General features: G+C 40.5%; 1 long non-coding RNA gene across 1 annotated transcript; it reads right to left on the reverse strand.

The window, feature by feature from the left end:
• Positions 1–8,352: 8,352 nt before the first annotated feature.
• Positions 8,353–8,901, reverse strand: LOC132888528 (uncharacterized). Its single transcript, XR_009654944.1, has 3 exons — positions 8,758–8,901; positions 8,588–8,649; positions 8,353–8,436 (listed from the first exon to the last, which is right to left on the reverse strand). It is a non-coding gene; the product is annotated as an uncharacterized LOC132888528 (long non-coding RNA).
• Positions 8,902–16,840: the final 7,939 nt, after the last annotated feature.

The raw sequence follows: 16,840 nt of genomic DNA on the forward strand, positions 1-16,840 counted from the left end.
TTCTGGATCGTGTTTAGATACGGCTTCTTCTTTGAACTATAGAGTTTTAGCTGGCAACGGCGGATGGCACGGTGAATTGTGTTCACAGATAATGTTCTCTGGAAGTATTCCTGAGCCCATTTTGTGATTTCCAATACAGAAGCATGCCTGTATGTGATGCAGTGCCGTCTAAGGGCCCGAAGATCACGGGCACCCAGTATGGTTTTCCGGCCTTGACCCTTACGCACAGAGATTCTTCCAGATTCTCTGAATCTTTTGATGATATTATGCACTGTAGATGATGATATGTTCAAACTCTTTGCAATTTTACACTGTCGAACTCCTTTCTGATATTGCTCCACTATTTGTCGGCGCAGAATTAGGGGGATTGGTGATCCTCTTCCCATCTTTACTTCTGAGAGCCGCTGCCACTCCAAGATGCTCTTTTTATACCCAGTCATGTTAATGACCTATTGCCAATTGACCTAATGAGTTGCAATTTGGTCCTCCAGCTGTTCCTTTTTTGTCCCTTTAACTTTTCCAGCCTCTTATTGCCCCTGTCCCAACTTTTTTGAGATGTGTTGCTGTCATGAAATTTCAAATGAGCCAATATTTGGCATGAAATTTCAAAATGTCTCACTTTCGACATTTGATATGTTGTCTATGTTCTATTGTGAATACAATATCAGTTTTTGAGATTTGTAAATTATTGCACTCTGTTTTTATTTACCATTTGTACTTTGTCCCAACTTTTTTGGAATTGGGGTTGTATGCCAACTCTCTCCGCCCACATCCAACCCCATAGGCTGCAGTGAGACAGACTTGACTCCATCTTCACTTTGTTACACAATTCAGAAAATTCCCAAATAAAAAAGCTTTTTGTGGCAAAGTAAACAGGAACATTATTCCGGAAAAATCAGTGCAGAAAAAAATCACATCTGTAAATGACATGTGAAAGAGAATTTCAACGCGTTATGCCCTGTGAACGAAACACACATGACGTTATGTTCACAAGATGTGATTATGTGTGAAAAAAACTGAAAGTGTTAAAAAACAAAACAGTGAATCATGTGTAAAGAATCAATTGGAAATATATGAATTGTGTTTAAAGAATCAAGTGTGAAAATGAAACATGGAAAATATCACGTGGAAATAAATGAGTTCATGTGTAAGAAATCACGTGTGGGGGAAAAAATAATGCGTGAAAATAATGTGGGGGGGAACAAAAACACAAGAAAATTCATGAAACGTGGAAAAAAAATCATGTGAAAATAAATGAATCGTGTGTAAAGAAACCTGGCGACTTGTCCAGGGTGAACCCCGCCTTTCGCCCGTAGTCAGCTGGGATAGGCTCCAGCTTGCCTGCGACCCTGTAGAACAGGATAAAGCGGCTACAGATAATGAGATGAGATGAGGTGTAAAAAATCACATGTGAAAAAGGAATCATGAGTAAGGATTCATGTGTTAAATGAATTGTGTGTAAGGAACTGCATGTGGAAATAAATGAATCGTGAAAGAATCACATGTGGAAATAAATGAATCATGAAGGAATCACGTGGAAATAAATGAATCGTGAAGGAATTTTGTGAAAATAAATGAATTGTGTAAGGAATCGTGGAAATAAAAGAATCATGTCAGGAATCACATGTGGAAATAAATGAATTATGTCAGGAATCAGATGTGGAAATAAATGAATCATCTAAGGAATCATGTGGAATTAAATTAATCGTGTAAGGAATCGCGTAGAAATAAATTAATAGTGTGTAAGGAATCGCATGTCGAAATAAAAGAATCATGTAAGGAATCACTTGGAAATAAATGAACAGTGGAAGGAATCATATGTGGAAATAAAAGAATCATGTGTAAGGAATTAAATGTGGAAAAAATGAATCATGTCATGAATCATGTGGAAATAAAAGAATCGTGTGTAAGGAATCACGATTGAAAATAAAGGAATCATGAAGGAATCATGTGGAATGAATTCTGCCAGGAATCACATGTGGAAATAAATGAATCGTGTGTAAGGAATCACATGTAGAAAAAATTAATCGTATAAGGAATCACATGTGGAAAAAATGAATCGTGAAGGAATCATGTGGAAATAAAAGAATCATGTGTAAGGAATTAAATGTGGAAAAAATGAATCATGTCATGAATCACATGGAAATAAAAGAATCGTGTGTAAGGAATCACGAGTGAAAATAAAGGAATCGTGTAAGGAATCATGTGAAAATAAAAGAATCGTGTAAGGAATCACGTGGAAATAAAATAATCTTGTGTAAGGGATCGCATGTGGAAATACAAGAATCATGTGGAAGGAATCACATGTGAAAATAGAATCGTGTGTAAGGAATCACATGTGGAAAAAATGAATCGTGAAGGAATCATGTGGAAATAAATTAATTCTGTCAGGAATCTCATGTGGAAATAAATGAATCATGTGTAAGGAATCACATGTAGAAAAAATTAATCGTGTAAGGAATCACATGTGGAAAAAATGAATCGTGAAGGAATCATGTGGAAATAAAAGAATCATGTGTAAGGAATTAAATGTGGAAAAAATGAATCATGTCATGAATCACGTGGAAATAAAAGAATCGTGTGTAAGGAATCACAAATGAAAATAAAAGAATCGTGTAAGGAATCATGTGGAAATAAAAGAATTGTGTAAGGAATCACGTGGAAATAAAATAATCTTGTGTAAGGAATCACATGGAAATACAAGAATCATGTGGAAGGAATCACATGTGGAAAAAAGAATCATGTGTAAGGTATCACGTGAAAATAGAATCATGTGTAAGGAATCACATGTGGAAAAAATGAATCGTGAAGGAATCATGTGGAAATAAATTAAATCTGTCAGGAATCACATGTGGAAATAAATGAATCATGTGTAAGGAATCACATGTAGAAAAAATTAATTGTGTAAGGAATCACATGTGGAAATAAATGAAAAGTGGAAGGAATCGCATGTGGAAATAAAAGAATCATGTGTAAGGTATCACGTGAAAATAGAATCGTGTAAGGAATCACATGGAAAAAATTAATCGTGAAGGAAACACGTGGAAATAAATGAATAGTGGCAGGAATCGCATGTGGAAATAAATGAATCGTGTACAATGTTGAATCATGTGTAAAAACCATTTTTATGACATTATTATCATGGGCGTAACGACCATAGGCACTGGGGGGGACATGTCCCCCCCAATATTGGGAAAGTACCAATCTGTCCCCCCCAATATTTGGCGTATTAAATCAATATGAGACAAATAATATGCCATCCTGGACCATGGCTATATAATGAATCCTTGTTATGTCCGATTTACTTTCAATTTAGCAAGCACAGAGAAACAAACAAAAACAAAACCTTTGCGACCACCCCCTATGATTGTGCACTTGGGTCAGCCCATGTGGTTCGTTGGTTTGAAAATCCACTCAGTCGGACTGTCAGGTAGGCTGCTGGTGGACACATTCAAATGGCGGTAGCCGCAAAGAAAAGGAAGGACCCATGGGCGTAAAAATGCGTATGGACGCGTCCATACCAATATTCAGCTGAGTTTAAAATGTCCATATCATTTTTGAATGGAGAAGCCGCGATGCGGGAAACGCTGAATAAAAACACCAAACGCGGTATCGCTTCCAGCTGATTTTCAGTTGTGAACCGACCTCTCAAAGACGGCTGACTATTGGTGGGGACAGCAGGTAAAAAAGCTTTATGAAGCTTTGATTGGCCCGCCTCCCGTTGCCTTGACGTTGCTATGGTTTTTGATTGGCCCACCTCCCGTTGCCTTGACGTTGCTATGGTTTTTGATTGGCCCACCTCCCGTTGCCTTGACGTTGCTATGGTTTTTTGTTGTCATTTAAGCAGTAGCAAGCGGTAAAATCAGCATCCAGCTCGCTGCTACAGCAAAACAGCACACAGGCAGTGATGTCGGGCAATAAAAGAAAACGTAAGGAAGACATAATATGACATTTTTGTCATATGATCCTGTAACAGCAAGGAGTTTCTGTTTGCAATCTCTCTCTCTCTCTCTCACACACACACACTAATAAATGCTTGTAGGTAATGCTAAATGTTTACTTATATTTACTTTTTTCTTGCTCATTGTTTGCATGTATATACATATGTATATATGCATGTGTATATGCGTATGTATGTAACCTCTGCAATAAAATGTAAAAATGTGAAACAATGGTCACTTAACCCTTTCAACTTAATGAATAAACATTTTTGCAAAATGCACTACAACTACCAAAACTCTTCACACTTCTACCACCCATACCTACATTACTTCCAGATTCTGAAATTGCAGTAACTCAAAAGGAAGCACATGATGTTTCAAATGTGTGAAAATAGTAAAAGTTGTGTGAAAATGAAGCAGCAGCACATAATTTTGATTGATTGTGTTGTTGTATTTTGGGTAGGTCATCCACTACAGCGAAATTCACAGCAACTTCAATGTCCACTTTCTCTGTGTGATAATGTATTGCCCGTATACATGCAGATGTTAGCCTAAGTCTAAGACTGAGTGTACCTGGTGCTAAAAATCAAAATAACACAAAGGAATGGACAACCAATCATTTGTACAGTGTAGGCCACATTTCATGCGACAACCATGGCGCACTGGGGCGCTTGGCCAAATTATGTCCCCACCAATATCAACACCGTTTTTACACCCTTGGAAGGACCAACGGGCTGACATTCGCCTTTTTTTCCAGACGAGTCACAGACATGATGAGTCTGTCACAGAGAGTCACAGGCATGATGGAGGAAGGGAACAGACAGAGACCTGCTCTGAAGATGAACTGGTAAAGAGCATTGTATTACGAGTCCTTAAAACAACTTTATTTTTAACCTCATCATAGGCTGCATGTCATCAGTAGGCTAGTAATAAGAGCATACTGTCCTTTAATTAAATGTAAATAAATTAAATAAAATTATTATTTTGGTCAGTCATTATAGAGGGATTTCACTGACGTCACCCAAAACCGGAAGTAAACAGACCCTGCGCCATATTGGAAGACCAACAAACTCGTGATTAGGGGGAAATAACGGCAGCGGTATGTGAACCCACGAGAATAAAGTGGAGTAGCAAACGACTTAAACAAACAAATCTGAGCTGTTTTATTTATGATTTATTGGCCCAACAGTAGACTTGAAAGAAACCTGTGTGAGACTTGGCAAAAAACTGTGGATATAATGGATAAGTCTGTGCATGATCTGCGGACACTTTGAGGTAAGCAAACGCAAGAAATTCAGATTTAAAACATGCTAAACTGGCCCCAAGTTGATAACTGTATGAGGAGCAAGCCTCCCAGACTTCTACAATTTAATAATAATAATAATTATTATTATTTTAGGATGGTTTGGGGCTTGCTCTCCCTCCTATTATATAAATAAAGCATAGTTGTTGTGTAGGCATAGATCATAAATACATATGTATAATTTGGATAAATTAACCTAAATTATGGATACCTTAATAGTAGCAAAAAGTATTAATTTTTCAACTGAAAAGATATATTATTAAAAGATAAATATCAACAAGATTACCTTGGCCATAACTATATGTAGGTTATTCTTAACAACAGCTGTAATATCATGAACCAAGCCACTAACAACATAATTGTAAGCCTGTAGCCCTTTGTAGGCCTTCAAGTCATCAGCTGTGTAGGCACTGGGTGTAAACAACAAATAGTTTACAATGTCTGGGTAGCAAACAGATGGCAGAATTGGTGTCAGGTCCTCCTTATGTTTCCATTCTCCCTTGCCCCGAGCCTTATCATATGGGTCAAACCCATCAATCACAGCCAGTTTCTCCACATACCGTGCCCTTTCTGCAGCTGGTAATGTACTCACATAACCCGAATTATCAGCCATCGTGTCACTTCACTCTCGCTCGTAGTTTGTTTTGTATGTATATACTTGAGGTCTTCCAATATGGCGCCCTAACAAAATCTCGCGGTACGGTGACGTCATGCGGTAGCCCTCTATTCTTGAACGCCTCCATATTTTTGGGCCATTTATTTAGATAAAGTCAATATATTTTCTACAAAGTTCTATGTTGTTTTGACCTATTAACCAGGGTAATGCTCCTTTCTATTGCATTGGTAGCCATTTTTTTGTAGCAATTTGGCATTTCTGCATTTGTTTGAAATGTGTGTGTGTGTGTGTGTGTGTGTGTTTGTTTGTTTGTGTGTGTGTGACTAGCTCTGGTGTGACAGATTTTCATGCAATGTTTTACATGTTTTTGTATGTTGTATTGCGTTACATGTTTTGCAGTTGCACATTCTGTTTTGTGTTTTGCCTGATACACAATAAAAAAAAAAAACAAGATATAAATGTTAACATGTTCATTGGTAATTGTATTCATCAAAACAATGTTCTAGATAAGCACATCTTTATCAATAGGCCCATATAAAAACTGCACGAAATGCACTTAAAAATATTTTGGGAAGGGCTCAAATTTGGACCCCCCCAATATTTATACCATGGTTACACCCTTGATTATTATACACAATTATTATACTGAGAGGACGAGTTAATACTTGGACATGTTGAGTCATGGCCACAGTTTTTAAACTGAGGCAGGAAGTAGAGGAGGAACAGGATGTAGAGAGGCAGGAAGAGGAAGGAACAGTTGTTGGTGTTTTTGCTCTAATGATTTGTAGAAAGTGAGTTTGGTTAAATGACATGTTTTAAACATTAGACGTCTGTGTGGAAGAAATCTACTGCTGTTTGCATAAATTTAACAAAACCTGCAACCTCCTCTCTCTCTCTCTCACACACACACACACACACACACACACACCTCATCTTCTGGAATTTTTTCCAATCTGTGTGGATTTATTCAGAGAATCCTGATATTGCCGCTGCTCGGAGTCTGGTCATGTTTCTAATCAAGTGGCGCGTCTGTGTGTTAAGCTTTCCATTCAGATGTGACTTCAAGAATTACTTCTGGAGCTTTCCAGTGTGTGTGTGTGTGTGTGTGTAATTAAGAGCCCATCAGGACAAACACACCTCCCTGATTGCATTAATCACACCTGAGACAGTATTGGAAGGTGAGGACAGGACAGAAGTGTGGAATATTCCAACAAATAAACAAATAAATACAGGTTCCCAACCAACAGGATAAGCGGCTGCAGATAATGGATGGATGGAGGTTCCCAACCATGTTCCTAGAGAACCCCGTCCTGCACGTTAGTGTTTCCCTGCTGTAAAAGGCTACGAAAAAAGAGAATGTGAATGAAAAAAGAAAGAAGAGAAGGAAATGTGTGTAAAATTCTAACTATGCAGGTCTCTCTAGGGTTGCCACCTGTGTCTGACAAAAATCCTGGACATTTTGACCATCCAATTGACCTTTTTGCTTGTAAGCAACGGCGCCCTTCACACATCTAACCCAAGACAAAAATCGCCCTTCTACGCTGAAACTGTATTGCTCTAATTAGTAAAAATGACACTTTTGCTAGTTATTTGTTTAGTTAATTGCTTTACATAATATAGCAGGTCTTCAGTAGCCTGGCAAGCCAGACTAAATGTGAATATTTAGTCTGGCCTCGATCCGTAGACATTTCCGAAGCGGGTAGGAGGAACAACCCACTGTCTTTCAAACTGTCTCTGTGCGTATAGGCCAACGCTCTGACCAATCAGCGCAACAGTGACTGTGACGTAGTCAGAGCGACAGAAAGCAGTGGGGGAGGCCTTGAAATAAATAATTTTTCAAAATGCGTATTAATTAATAAACAGGTTCTAGATATTAAGAAGTTTGGAGATAATGACCACAAGTTTGGAGTCTGTACCACATACATAACATACACTCATTTTTTTTCCCCAAGTGTTTTTCAAGGGTTTGCTTAAACTGTTTTTGAGAGTTTTTATTTAGTGGTGTTTGGTGAAATAATTTCCCTTAAATGTAAAATAACGGGAAAATAAGAAACAATCAAAAAGTAATGTTTCAAAGCTGTTTATTAATTCTTCGTACTGCACAAACTAGCCCCATCCTTTTGGCTACGAGCGGAGCCAGCTGATAGATCAGACTTTTGCCATAGCCGGTCGGCAAAACAGCGAAAACGTCCTTCTTGAAAAGGAATGAGCGGAGAGCCTCTTCCTGCTCATGTTTCAACGAAAACTCCAAGTCTAATTCTTCTAAAACTGATTCCAAAGCGGAGTCAAACGCGCGCTGTTCACTAGCCGTAGCCATCTTTCCTGCTGCGCTTTCTCCAGCGTCACGCAGCTTTGTCGTCACTCCTGCAAAAGGCCGCCCAAAGAATCCAAACAAAAACCTTGCGTTGTGATTGGTGGGCACGATTTGATGCCCGGAGTGTTTTTGTTTACATGGTGCGAGGCTAGACCCATTCACTAGGCAAAAATATTTTTGGCCGCTAGGCGGGTGGGTCTAGTTTACTAGGCTAGGTCTTCAGTATTTTGGTTTATTTCCAACAGTTTTTGGTTGTGGACACCTGGGGGCAGTAGTGGGCACAGGTAAAAGGGAAATACATAATTAAGTTCTGTTTGTTTGCTTATGTGGAATAAAAATAAATAATCTAATTTTTCATTGTATCTAAGAATACCTGAATGTAACAATGTAAGGCATAGTGTCAAACAGTTTACCTGATTGCTTAGAGTGTGGTGTGTGCTTTGCTTGTGCTTGCCTGTGCCTCTGCTGCTCTTGGCTAAACAAATACATAGGAGGACATGTAACTGATATAACTTGGCACATACAGTACATACAGGAGTATGTACTACACTACACTATTTCATTTAATTCACCAAAACCTTACCTAATCTTCCATTTATATTTGGTGTTTTTCTTTGCTGCTGCTGTGAGTCCTGGCTGATTTTCAATGAATGTCTTGAACTCAGTACAGGACAACTGAAAGTTTAGCCTGACTTGAAGCTCAGCCTTCACCATTGCAACAGAGAGTCTGTTTCTTTTATCAGTCCAAGCCGGTTCCAGGCTAGCACCAACTCTCTGTTGGGCCAGAGGAAAGAACCGCTTACGTCAGCGGGGGGGCGGAGTTGTTAAGACCAACAACAATAACAAGACCATGAAAGATCGCCATTTTTAAGCGCCGAGAAGCAGCAGCTGTACAAACGCGAAGTCATCCATTATTATTATTATTGTTGTTGTTGTTGTTACTGCTGCTTCTTCCGTGTTTTTGCTTTGATATTCGCGCCAAGGTTTATGTAAACGTAGCGCCGTAACTGACGTATACAGCGACGTAAGTGACGTATACAGCGACGTAATGACGTGTTCAGCGACGTGATGACGTGGCTCCGCTTAGTGGCGCTTAGCACGGGCGAGCTATGGAAAAGCAAACTGGTTCTCAGCTGGCTCGCAAGTTGAAATACACATTTTGCCCATCATGTACAAAAAACCGGGACATTCAGTGTCCCGGATTTTTATTTTTTTTTTCCGGGACAGACCATGAAAATCCGGGACAATCAGGAAAAACCGGGACAGGTGGCAACACTAGGTCTCTCTCATACACACACACACACACACACACACACACGTTGACTGCCAGTTGATACACATCTCCAGATAAAAGTTCACACTGTAGGTTAATTTCACACCTCATTACACACACACACACACACACACACACACACTTACGGTGAGAAAAAGAATAAAGATGATGCTATAAGTTACTGAAAGGGACAGTTCATCTGAGATGTGTTTTCTGTCTCGCTCCTGAGCTCTGAGGCTAATGTGGCTAACAAATCGTGTGTGTGTGTGTGTGTGTTTTCAGGAGAAGAGAACAGTGTTACTCTCACCCTCGCTCACCCATTAGCTGTTTATATTTTCCTGAGGTAATCTCTGCCCCTCTCCCCCACTTCTAACCCCTGCTAGCTTGTTTAATAGCAAGCTGAGGGAAGCGAGCCAATTTTAGCAAACACTTACACAAATTTTCAGTGATCAAAAGATATTGTTTTAGTTCACTTCAATCTGGCACAATCTGCCCTCTCTGTGAGATCACACGACCTGGGTGGCACGGTGGTGTAGTGGTTAGCGCTGTCGCCTCACAGCAAGAAGGTTCCAGGTTCAAACCCAGCAGCTGGCGAGGGCCTTTCTGTGTGGAGTTTGCATGTTCTCCCCATGTCTGCATGGGTTTCCTCCGGGTGCTCCGGTTTCCCCCACAGTCCAAAGACATGCAGTTAGGTTAACGTGGGGCGGCCTTGGGCTGAAGTGCCCTTGAGCGAGGTACCGAACCCCTGACTGCTCCCTGGGCGCTCTGGTGTGGCTGCCCACTGCTCTGTGTGTGTGTGTTCACTGCTTCAGATGGGTTAAATGCAGAGGATGAATTTCACTGTGCTTGAAGTGTGCATGTGACAAATAAAGGTTTCTTCTTCTTCTTTGTAATGCAAGCTTTCAGCTCGGCAAAAAAAAAAACTAGATTTGCGCTTTTCCACCTAATTAACAATTCGTTTCCTGTTTTTGTCCAGGGATGTGTGGGCGGAGCTAGAAATAATACAGATCACTGATTGGTCATGAGATTGTCCTGATGATAACATCTCTGAAAACAGGAAACACATAAATGTCTGTGTGTAATTCCATGTTTTGTCCTCATGTCCATGCAGGGGTTTTACAGGTTCTCCGGTTTCCTCCCACCTCTGAAAACACACCATGACATGGATCAGCGATGATGAAATGACCCTACGTGTGAATCTGTCTGAATCATCGCACTGGTGCCTCGTGATGGACTGGTGTCCCAGCCAGGATGTTCCCCTGATAGTTTTCAGATCCAATCCCAATCCACTTCCTATTGACTTTGTTCACTACTTCGGGTACAACCAAATGTCACTGTACACCCTACAGAGTGCACGATATTCTGATTGAACACAGACAATATGTGCAACTTGTTTTTTTTTTTTTTGGGGGGGGGTTGTCGGTGTTGCATTTTATTGTCATTTGGCAAAATTTCTCACTACATGATCTGTTTTGCTTTGTCAGACATTAAAGTATTGGCACCCTTGGCTTTGTGTGTGCTGGACCAGAGGATCGCCAGAAAAACTGTTAAAGAGGTGAACGTGTGTTCCTGACTCACCTTTAACAACGTTTCCCTTGGCTGTTTGCTCAGGGATGAGCATGCCGCACGTCTCACACCTCCGACTCTTTCTGATGATCTCCCATGGACAACACTGTCTCGCTCTTTCACACACTCCTCGGGGAGGCATGAGAAGGAAAACACAGAGTCCTCTGTGCATCTCTGTTATACTGAACTCCACATGAACTTATCTGATGGAGAGATCGTCTTCATGCGCGTCATCAGCTACGCCACCTGATTGCAGAGATTCAGCTCGCGGCCTCCTAACTGGATCGGAAGATCATCTCTTCGTCACTGACGCCTGGAAAATTTAAGACAAAAATAAGTCCTTGGGTGTGTGTTTCACAGAGGCAGATATCAATAAATAGTACAACACATCACAATATTCAATGAGCAGTAATGTTTTTGAAGATACATTATAAAATCGCTCCACACATTAGGAGAGAGCCAAAAGTGCCAGGTGAGATTCAGACAGGAGCCACAGGAGCCTCATTTCAGACAGCTTTCTGAATTTGTTAGTTTATTTTCAGAAATAGCTTCCTACCAGTACCATACAATCTCAGTATTCCATACACATCACTATTCCCCATACGTTTCATTATCATGTGCATTCTTCAGTATTCCATACTCTTCAATACGGTTCCATATAACCTGTACACCTCAGCACCATATGTACTCTTCAGTCTTTACTTCAGTTGTCTGGAAAATTCATCATCATGTACACCTGGATTTTCAGTATACTTCAGTTTACTGTCCACTGTATTCAGCAAACATTGTTTTCCGTATACATCAGGATTCTGTACCCTTCACTATTCCATACAATTCAGTTTTACCCAGACCCTTCAGTATTTTGTACACATCAGTATTCCTTACACTTCTGTGTTCTGCACATTTCGCCACTCCATACACTTCAACATTCGATAAAGTTCAGCATTCCACACACTTCAGCACGCCATACACTTCGACATCCTCCAAAGTTCAGCATTCCATACCCTTCATCATTCCGTACATGTCAGTATTTTGTACACTTCAGCATTCTATAAAGTTCAGCATTCCGTCCACTTCAACATTCCATACACTTTAGCGTTCTGTACATTTCAGCATTCTATAAAGTTCAGCATTCCACACACTTCATCATTCCATACACACCCCATATTTTGTACACTTCAACATTCCATACACTTCAACATTTTGGGCATTTCAACACTTCAGCATTCCATACCCTTCATTATCCTGTACATTTCAGCATTCCATCCACTTCAACATTCTGTAAAGTCCAGCATTCCACACACTTCATCATTCCATACACTTCAGTATATTGTACACTTCAATATTCCATACACTTCAGCATTTTGGGCATTTTAAATTTTTTTACACTTCAGCATTCTAGAAAGTTGAGCATTCCAAAAAGTTCAGCATTCCATACCCTTCAGCATTCCAAAAAGTTCAGCATTCCATACCCTTCAGCATTCCAAAAAGTTCAGCATTCCCTACCCTTCAGCATTCCAGAAAGTTCAGCATTCCACACCCTTCAGCATTTTGGGCACTTCAACATTCCATATACTTCAGCATTCAATAAAGTTCAGCATTCCATACCCTTCAGCATTCCATACATTTATCCCTCAGTATGATACATACACACTCTACTATTCCACATACACGAGACATTTTCCTGTTAATAAAAGAGCTAATAATAATAATTTACCCTGGAAATCACTAAGTCTTGCTTGAAAGCAGGACAGAACACACAGCTAATAAGATGAGCATTAAAACATGTCAGCATCAGAGACCCATCACAAAGTGTCACGCAGGAAAACGGCACTAAAAATAATGAGCAGTTTGAGCACTGTCAGCAAAAATGTGGCTTTGTGTTTTCACAGAGACACAGGGAGCGGCAACAAGAGGCTGAGGAGCCGGGGCCAGATAATGAGCTTTATTTTTGGGGAATGATGCCAACCTGGTTCTGAGTCTCAGTTTTCCTGGTGAGAGCAGTAACAAGGTCTTCGTCCAAATGCCTTTCTGTGTGTGTGTGTGTGTGTGTGTGTGTGTGTGTGTAGTCTCACACACACACAGAGTCTGAACTCATTGTGTTGAATTTAATTAATACAGTCACATCTTTGGAAGGCATCCTGAAGTCATCGCCGTTATAAAAAATCCATCTTGCCAAATCTTCAATCTCATCTCCATAGTGAAGGTGTTACTGGGTTTAAACAGTTCCATTAAATCTTCAGGCTGTAGTCCACATTTTCAGTATTCCGTACAATTCAGTATTCCATACACTTCAGTATTCCAGACACCTCTGTATTCCTTGCAATTCAGTACATTTCTGTACGTTTCACTATTCCGTATTACTCAGTATTCAGGACACTTCAGGATTTCCTACCCCGCACTGTTATACAGTATGTACACTTCGACATTCCATACAGCTCAGTATTCTTTGTACACGTCACTATTCCATACACTTCATTATTCCATACGCTGTACTGTTTCTTTCAGTTCACTACTCCCTACACTTGAGTATTCCGTGCACGATATTCCATACATATCAGTAATCTGCCCATTTCTGTGTTCCGTACAATCCAGTAGTCCGTACACCTCAGTATCCGACACACTTTTGCATTCCTTACAGCTCAGTATTCCCTACCTCTCACGGATCAGGCTGAGGTTCCAGATGTTCTCTCTCACACCACCGTAATGAAGGTGTTACTGACATTAATCAGTTCCTTTAAATCAATGCAGCTCAATAATAAGTGTTAATTAGACGTTTATGTGTTGAGCACCACAAAACTGGCTTGCAGTGCAATTTTCTGTTTTTAAAGAGCGAACAAAGTGGTTACAGCTCTGTGCCAGTGAATAAAACTTTGCAAGTACGAATCCAGCAACTGCTAGAGAGGTGTTCCTGGAGGTATTTGGTACATTGAACTGGAAATTTGTTCTTTCAACATGTCTTCAAAGCACGGGCGATTGCTCTAAGACAACGAGGGAGGCTCAGCCTCCTCTAAAAATGCCCTTATAACTTTAATGTGTGTGTGAGTTTCTCCCCCTCGTGACAGCGCGATGCAGCCCAGCCTCAGTGCACTTCAATGGCATTGGGAGCTCTGCGCTTTTCAATCTCAAAATGCAAGACGATTATTGGACAAATACTGCGAAAACGCCCGCCCACGAACTCCCACGGACTCCCAGCCTCAGTGGACTTCAACGGCATTTGGGAGCTCTGCGCTTTTCAATCTCAAAATGCAAGACGATTATTGGACAAATACTGCGAAAATGCCCGCCTACGGACTCCCAGCCTCACATGGGAGGGACATGGCAGTTTCCACGAGGAGACTGGTGATTGGTGAAAGCGGCCGGATATTTTCTTTGATTGACAGCTCATTTCAAATATAGACAGGCAGCGGTGAATTTCAGTTCAGTCCCATGCGGATTCGCAAGTGCTGTGGTGTATTGTAAGAGATCAGCTTACATTTCGATTTCATTCATTACATACAGTTTCTACCAGCTTTTTTAGTTTGTATATATTTTCATTGTAAATAAAGTGTAAATATAGTGTTGTCAAGTTTGCTATCTTAGTTCCAGAAATGTTGTTTATTTGAGTGACTGAACTTGAACTTGAAGGGGCTAGTCAGCTAGCAAGAAAGCTGCGCATGGATGCCAAGCATTGCTGATTTAATTTTGGTGAAGCCATTTGCCAGTCTTCCTTTCGAGGAAAAAATTAAAATTAAAGAGCAGGGTAGACCAACGCCTCAAACTGACTTGGTGAAAAAGGTAGGGAATAATACTCGTTCCTTTCAGCTCTCCTGGTACGAGAAAGTGAATTGGCTAAGAGCAAGTGACCCACATCAACAACAGTAAATAGGCTACTTTAGTAATATGTCATGGATGGACCAAAAATATAGAATCTATTTAAAATGTTTATGCTGAGTATATTATATTGGAATATATATTTTTTCTGGATATGAATTAAACACAGCTCATTCTCATCTCATTATCTCTAGCCGCTTTATCCTGTTCTACAGGGTCGCAGGCAAGCTGGAACCTATCCCAGCTGACTATGGGCGAAAGGCGGGGTACACCCTGGACAAGTCGCCAGGTCATCACAGGGCTGACACATAGACACAGACAACCATTCACACTCACATTCACACCTACGCTCAATTTAGAGTCACCAGTTAACCTAACCTGCATGTCTTTGGACTGTGGGGGAAACCGGAGCACCCGGAGGAAACCCACGCGGACACGGGGAGAACATGCAAACTCCACACAGAAAGGCCCTTGCCGGCCCCGGGGCTCGAACCCAGGACCTTCTTGCTGTGAGGCGACAGCGCTAACCACTACACCACCGTGCCGCCAATTAAACACAGCTACAATTTGGAAAATATTTTTAAATAAAAACACAGCCGAGAACATTTCACACTACAGACCTGGATTAAAAGTGAAGGGTTATCAAAATTGTCAATAAAACATTTCTCAGTCAAAATAAGTAAAATATAGGGAAAGTGTCATTGAATGAAATGTGTGGCACCCAGCTCTACTGCTGAGGTTCCTGACAAAGAGCTGCTTTCAGTAATGATCAATTTTTAAACAACATGCCACAATTTTAAAATATAAAATGTTAAAATATACCCCCCCCAACACCACCATCATGTATATTGGACAGTAGGCTAATGGGCCAAAAGAACCTGTTATTTCACAGTTTGTGACCCTGCCAACAATCAGCCAGATCAGAGGCAAGAGTATGGGCAAAATTGATGTTTTTTCTTTTAAAATCTGGAAATATCGTAACCGACCAGCCTCCCCTGTTTGTAAGACTACCAGCCGCCACTGCTTCAAAGTGATTGCGAGTCAGGAGAACAATATAAAACATATGCTAAAGCACTTTTCTGTTCCTAAAAATAAGGCTCACGATTGGGACAGCTTGCACGTGGACATGGCGATGATGGAAATGACACAAAACTAACCAAAACATCAACATTTCCCTCAGACATGTTGGTAAATTACGAAGAAAAGGCACCGTATAACTAAAAATACACCTTACCCCAATGCTAACTCTACCTCCTTGAGTTCTGCCATAGTGAGAGAGAGAGAAACACCAACGTCACTCAGGAAAAGAAAAATCTGTTCTCAAAATAAAAATAAAAAACCACAGGCCGAGGTTAAATAAAATCGTAAAATAATTCTTTGGTCATGAGTTGAGCTCGGCTGTTTAAAATCTCAGAGTTTGAGCACCGCTACGATGACGTTCGTCTAAAATCCACCAATAGGATGACGCAAACTCATTAGATTAGATTAGATTAGATTAGATTAGATTAGATTAGATTAGATTAGATTAGATTAGATTAGATAAAACTTTATTGATCCCTTTGGGAGGGTTCCCTCAGAGAAATTAAGATTCCAGCAGCATCATTACAGATAAACAGAGAAAAGAAATAGAGAAAAACTTCTAGATAAATTAAAATAAATTAAGTATTTACATATACAAATATAAAAGAATAAGATATGGGGAAGAGAGGAAGGGGGAAGGGGGAAGGGAGGAGAAGTGGGGTTAGGGTAAGTGTGTGTGTGGGGGGGGGGAGCAGGAAAGATATTGCACATTATATTGCACATTGTCCGGTATTGCTTATTGTCAGGCTAGACTACTGCTCCTTCCCGTCCCCTGTCCTCCTGTTACCCCTCCTCCCCCCCAGAGAGGAGTTGTACAGTTTGAGTCTGTTTGTCCTGCACTTGGGAAGGAGCATTCTGTCACTGAACAGGCTCCTCTGGTTGCTGAACATCGTCCATGATGTTCAATAGTTTGTCCATAGACCTCTTCTCTGCC

This window comes from Neoarius graeffei, chromosome 7, assembly GCF_027579695.1.
Source record: "Neoarius graeffei isolate fNeoGra1 chromosome 7, fNeoGra1.pri, whole genome shotgun sequence".
In the NCBI taxonomy this organism is placed as follows: Eukaryota; Metazoa; Chordata; class Actinopteri; order Siluriformes; family Ariidae; genus Neoarius; species Neoarius graeffei.